This window comes from Chiloscyllium plagiosum, chromosome 35, assembly GCF_004010195.1.
Source record: "Chiloscyllium plagiosum isolate BGI_BamShark_2017 chromosome 35, ASM401019v2, whole genome shotgun sequence".
NCBI lineage: Eukaryota > Metazoa > Chordata > Chondrichthyes > Orectolobiformes > Hemiscylliidae > Chiloscyllium > Chiloscyllium plagiosum.
Genome location: NC_057744.1, coordinates 37,371,451 through 37,377,811, shown reverse-complemented (window position 1 = coordinate 37,377,811; position 6,361 = coordinate 37,371,451). Strand labels below are relative to the sequence as shown.

At 41.6% G+C, this 6,361-nt stretch overlaps 1 protein-coding gene across 10 annotated transcripts in view; it reads left to right on the top strand.

The window, feature by feature from the left end:
• arhgap32b (Rho GTPase activating protein 32b) overlaps positions 1 to 6,361 on the top strand; it is a 551,689-nt gene that overhangs the window by 475,277 nt on the left and 70,051 nt on the right. Inside the window, exon 1 of one of the 10 annotated variants that reach the window (XM_043676942.1) lies at positions 4,052 to 4,067. The exons of 6 other annotated variants lie outside the window; for them this stretch is intronic. The gene's annotated coding sequence lies outside the window, so the exon portion shown is untranslated. Of the gene's footprint in view, positions 1 to 4,051; positions 4,134 to 4,246; positions 4,263 to 5,157; positions 5,176 to 6,361 lie in introns of those variants that run through there. 3 more of the 10 variants (XM_043676940.1, XM_043676938.1, XM_043676941.1) reach the window with 3 other exon arrangements.

Sequence of the window (6,361 nt, the reverse complement as noted above, 5' to 3'; positions counted from 1 at the left end):
GCTGGTTGGAGGAAAGTATAGAGGGGATGTTAGAGGCGGGTTCTTTACACAGAGAGTTGTGAGAGCATGGAATGCGTTGCCAGCAGCAAGGTCATTGGGGACATTTAAGAGACTGCTGGACATGCATATGGTCACAGAAATTTGAGGGTGTATACATGAGGATCAGTGGTCGGCACAACATCGTGGGCTGAAGGGCCTGTTCTGTGCTGTACTGTTCTATGTTCTATATTTACTTGAACCACAGGGTGATTAGGCAATAGTTCCTGTAAATTTCACAGCATGCTAATACACAACCCCAGGTTAGTACACCCACAAGAACCTCCTTCCTCTAGTCCTCTCCAGGAAAATTGAAACTGACGTTTTAGAACAAATAACAGTACAGCACAGGAGCAGACCCTTTGGCCCTCCAAGCCTTCGCCAACACATTTGCCCCATCCGTATTCAAACTGTCTTCACTTACAGGATCTATATCCTTCTATTCCCTTCCTCTTCATGTATCTGTCCAGGTGCTTCTTGAATGCTGCTATTGTGTCTGCTTCCAGCACCACCTCAGGAAGTGAATTCCAGGCTCTCACCACCTTTTGTATTCTTGTGTATACTTCAAAGGAAACAACACAAAATGTGCCTGTGGTTTGGGACATATTTTACAGGGAATGGCTTGCTGTTGAAAAAGTGGATCATTGCCTTTCATGATCTTTGCAGCCATTCGAGATCACGGCCCAGTCTGTTTTGACTTGCTTCTCCCCCTGTGGCGGGCTGTTGTCTGATATGCCTTTTATATCTTTAGGTGTCACTTTTCATGGGTGTATTTCTCTAAGCAGCCACTCATTTTGTGTCTGTAGCCATTTTGGACTGTATCAGCCATATTTTTAAAGAAATTCATTTTGGAATTACAAGTTAAAGTGTCCCTTGGAGTTCTCACCCATGGTCATGACAATGATGGTAAACAATTAAACAAATAAATGAGGCTTCCAAAGGATCCCATCTCTAGTGATGACAGAGCCCAATGCACATTAACAAAAACGAAGGCGAACACTTTTGTAATGATCTTCAGTGAGAAATGCCTAATTGATCTTCTGCTTCCTTCTAAGAAACCCGTTGTCACAGAAGTAAGCCTTCAGATAAACAAAAAAACTGAAGAACTACAGATGCTGGAAATCAGAAACAAAAACAGAATTGTTGGGAATATTTAGCAGATTTGGCAGCATCTGTGGATAGGAAGTAGAGTTAAGATTTCTGGTTCAGTGACCCTTCAAAACCTTCAGCTAGTTTGTTTCATTCCACATTGCTCTCAATAAACCATTGAACTAACTGAACACACCAAAGTTAGTGGACCCTGTAAACATTCTGGCTCTAGTGATAAAGACATTGCATCCAGAACTAGCAATACCTTTATGTTCCAGTAGGACTTCAACACTGGCATCTACCAGATAACAAGGAAAATTACTAAAATATTTTCCTGTCCACAAAAAAGGACAAGTCTGATCTCCCTAGTCTTCTACTCATCCTCAGCAAAAACTGACATTCTATTCAGTGGCAGTTGCTGAGCAATAATCTGCTCACCGGTTTTAAATTTAGGTTCGGCCAGGACTACTGACAGACTGACCTTGTTACAGACATGCATTGAACAGACAAAAGGGCTAAATTCCAGAGGTCAGGTGAATGTAACTGTCATTGACATAGAATCATAGAGGTATACAACATGGAAACAGACCCCTTGGTCCAACTCGTCCATATGGACCAGATATCCTAAATTAATCTAATCCCATTTGCCAGCATTTGGCCCATATCGTTCTGAACCCTTCCTTATTATATACCCATCCAGATATCTTTTAAGTGTTGTAATTGTACTAGCCTCCACCATTTGCTCTGGCTGCTCATGACATCAGCGCAACATTTGACCAATTGTGGCATCAAGGAGCCCTAGTAATCAATGTAAGTCAAAAGGCAAGCTCAACACTAGCCCAGAACAAAGGAAGTCAGTTGTGCTTGTTGGAAACCAATTATCTTAGCCAAATACATTGATGCAGGAGGGCCTCATAGCAGTCTTAGGCCTAACTATCCTCAGCTACTTTATGAATAATTCTTGCTCTATCATGAAGACAGAAGTGGGAATGTTTACTGCTAAGTACACAATGTTCAATTTCATTTGAAACATCTCCCATAATGAGGTGCCCAATGCACTGAGATTCAGGTTTGAGTTGTTCAGTGGTAAATTATGTTCCAGTCACACACATTCAAGATAATAACCATCACAAAATTGGCTCTTAAACGTCTCCCATTTAACATTTAAAAGCACTAACAATGTAAAATCGCACATCAATATGCAAATAAAAGCAAAATACTATAGATGCTGGAGACCTGAAACATAAAGAGAAAATTCTTGAGAAACTCAGCTGGTCCAGCAGTATCTGTGGAGAGAGAAACAGAGTTAGAATCTGATATCAATCTTAACGACAGAAGAAGAGGACTCAAAACGTTAACTATCGTTCTCTCCTCATCATGTGGCGGTGCTGGTGTTGCACTGGGTGGACAAGGTCAGGAGTCAGAGGACACCTGGTTATAGTCCAACAGGTTTATTTGAAATCACAAGTTTTCGCCTGACAAAGGGGCAACTCTCTGACAAGATTTCAGAGTGTTGCCCCTTTGTCAGGTGAAACTTGTGATTTCAAATAAACCTGTTGGACTATAACCTGGCGTCTTCTTACTCTCTTCACAGTTGGTGCCGGTTTCTCCATTTCTGTTTTTACCCCACACCAAAATCCTTGTGATTGTCTTTGACCAGGATCTTAACTGGATTAGCCCTCTGAGTGCTGTTCACGAGAAGAAGTTAGAGGCTGGGAATTGCAACTAGTGACTCTGCCATAGTATTTCCCCCATCGACATAGCACATTGTCAGGAATGCTGTCTACTTTGCTCCGCTAAATGCAGCTCCAACCGCACACCATTCAGCAGCAAGCGACATGTTTAATTTGCACACCATCCCTTCCGCAATCTCCTCAACACAGACACACAAAGGCTGTCATGTGTATCATCGACAAGATGCCATGAGAAATCCCAAGGCTTCTTAGACTGCACGTTTCAAACCTATATTTACCGCGTAAAAGGAGGGCAACAAGCCCGAGGGAATATTACTGATTCCAAATCCTCCTTCAAATCAAATACTATCCTGACTTGGAAATACATTACACTTCCTCCTTTATCGCCAGCACAATCCTCGAACGCCCTATCTAACAAAACTCTGGAAATATCTTCACTGCGTACCAGAATGATTCAAATAAGCAATGATGAGTAAAGAAGGAAGATGCCGGCTTTGCCAGTGACACTCACGTCCAGTATTCCCTGTAAATTTCTATTTGGCTGCGTGAGCCTTGAACAAGCGCGGCAACTACTTCCGGAACCTAGTACCAATACCGTGTGCGTGCACCTTTGAAGGGATGTTGTACCCATGAATTAATAAAAGTTTGAAAACAGATTACAAAGAATCGCAGTGGAGTTTAAAGTACAGTTGTTTTAGCCTTCAGTCCCTACAATAGTACAATGGTTAGACAGTTAGATTATAATGCAGCTACATTTGTTTGATCACGACCTCATTACACTGCAGTTAGATTATAGGTTTTGTTGATCCAAATTTGGAAAGGACTATTAGTGGTGGCAGTAATGAAAGCAGTTTACGGTGATGCACATTCATGCATGTTGCCTTCGGCGTTATCTTCTCTGGGATTGTATTACATCTTTGAATAATCAATGAGTTGAGAATGTTCCAGGTGATTTGCTTCAGTTTTTAAAATCTGAATTCAGGGTTTTACAATTTAAGAATGACTAACTTACTCAGCTGCTGAAATTGGAATGCATAGACCTACAGTGCTTTGTACTTTGCAGGAATTTTGCAACAATGTTTTATCCCATTAACGTGTTGTTATGCGCATTGGAATGCGTATAGCTGTAGTTAAACTGGCTGCTCCTCCCAGTTCCCTACTCAGTATTGTTTCTACAAGGCAGATAGGAGCTGAAAGCACGCCGTTTGTTTCAGCTTTCTTTTCCCTTCTCAGCTGTTTGTAGTAGGAGTAAGTCTCAGGAATGTCGTTGCCTAGTGCTCTCTTCGTTGACTCCTGTTCACTACTCCTGCACTCGTGAGTCTCTGTTCTGAACAAACCAAAGTAAAGACAAGGTTTGGGAGCGCGCCTGCATATTCTCTGCTTCTGACGCTGGACGGTACCAAAGATTTGGAATGAATTGTACTGGGAAGAATTCTGTGACAAGTACTGAAACATTGCTCAGCTCTGACTTATTATATTGCAAGGGTGTTATTGAAGGTTGCATTTTCATGTATGCCGCTTAGTTAATAATTTACATTCGTTATAAATCAAATTCTTAAACTTCAGTCAGAATTGTGGAAGAACAACTATATTTTGATTGGAGAAAATGTAATCAATTTTGGTAATTGGATTTGCTTTAATTACAGCAAATCATTCCCTCCTTTACTAGACTGAAAGCAATCTCTCTTTGCCTGGCTTCCCTTGTTCATGTAGTTGAACAGTGCGTGTGCACTTAGATTCCACTACTGTTTGTGGATTCTGTGTATGTTGTCCTGCCCTTCTTAAAGTAGAGACTGCATTTGTGCATTATATTCCAGTGGTGTTCCCATTGCAATTCCGAGTAGTGGGAATTCTGTATTTGTTATATTTCTGTTTGGATTAAGTGAGAAAGAGTTCTATATTGTCACTGTTTGGGTATGGAGTTCTTTTGGAGTTTGGGGAGGGATCTGTATATGTTATATCACTAGGAGAAAGTGAGGACTGCAGATGCTGGAGATCAGAGTCAAAAGGTGTGGCGCTAGAAAAGCACAGCAGGTCAAGCAGCATCCGAAGAGCAGGCTCCTCAGATGCTGCCTGACCTGCTGTGCTTTTCCAGCGCCACACTTTAAGCAGTTGTATTACTGTTTAGATGTGAATGTGAAATGAGTTGGGGCAAGCAGAAGAATTCTGTTTCTTTTGTATTACTGTTTAGAAGTGATTCTGCTTACCTCTTTGACCTTCATTCCCATGGATTATCTCCATTAGTGCATCAACTGATATTCTACCCATCAGATGGTTTCCTGATTTCACTTGACCAAAGGTTTTCAATGATCTACGCAGACTTCCTCATCGAGCCACTTATCTGGATTATGCAATAGTAATCAATTTTAATTTTTCTTCAAGTGTATGATTCTCAAAACAAGTTAGCTTTTAAGAAGTCTGCAGGGTAACATTCTGGCAAAGTTTCCGAGTTGGTGGCTGCATTGCTTTTGAAAAACCAATTGTCTATGCATTGGAGTTCCATATGGCATAGTCATATGACTATGATTCATAATTTGTACTCCGAAATGCTATGGTAGTTTTTAAGTGCTGTCCATTCTTTATGCTGCCAGGATATATTATAATAGATGTAAGCAAATTAACCAGGCCTTTGTAATTGGATTTTCCATGTACTCATTCCTTTTTTGGCTGCTGCTCCTGACCCAAGTCCATCACGTGGATTGCCACCTTTTCGCCAATATTTTTCTGTCTCCCTGAGACTTTTTCTTGTCACCATGCCTCCTTCTGTATCTCACTTCCTGTATTCTCTGCCCTCCAAGTCTGAACCCAATCCTTTAATAATTTCTGTTTGTTCATTTAAGGAATGTGGAATCACTGGCTGGGCCAGCATAGTTTTGTTTTTGCTCCTTCTGAATTGTCCCAAGAAAGTGGTGGCAAGCTGTCTTTTTGAACTTCTGTACTCCATGTGGCGTGTAGGCATTGATCAGTGCTAAGGAAAAGGCAGAAGTGTTTGCAACAATCATCAGCCAGAAGTGTTGAATGGATGATCCATTTCGGCCTCTTCCATTAGTATTACAGATCCCAATCTTCAGCCAATTCAATTCACTCCACCTGATTTCAAGAAATGGTTAGAAACACTAAATACTGCAAAAGCTATGGGCCCTGACAATATTTTGACAATAGTACTGAAGATGTGTGCTCCAGACCTTGCTGCTCTTCTAGCCAAGCATGTTCCAGTAACAATATAACATTGGCACCTACCGGACAATATGGAAAGTTGCCCTGGTATGTCTTGTAGGAGAAAGTGAGGACTGCAGATGCTGGAGATCAGAGCTGAAAATGTGTTGCTGGAAAAGCGCAGCATCCAAAAAATAGGAGAATCGATGTTTCGGGCATAAGCCCTTCAGGAATGAGGAAAGTGTGTCCAGCAGGCTAAGATAAAAGGTAGGAAGGAGGGACTTGGGGGAGGGGCGTTGGAAATGTGATAGGTGGAAGGAGATCAAGGTGAGGGTGATAGGCCGGAGTGGGGTGGGGGCGGAGAGGTCAGGAAGAAGATTGCAGGT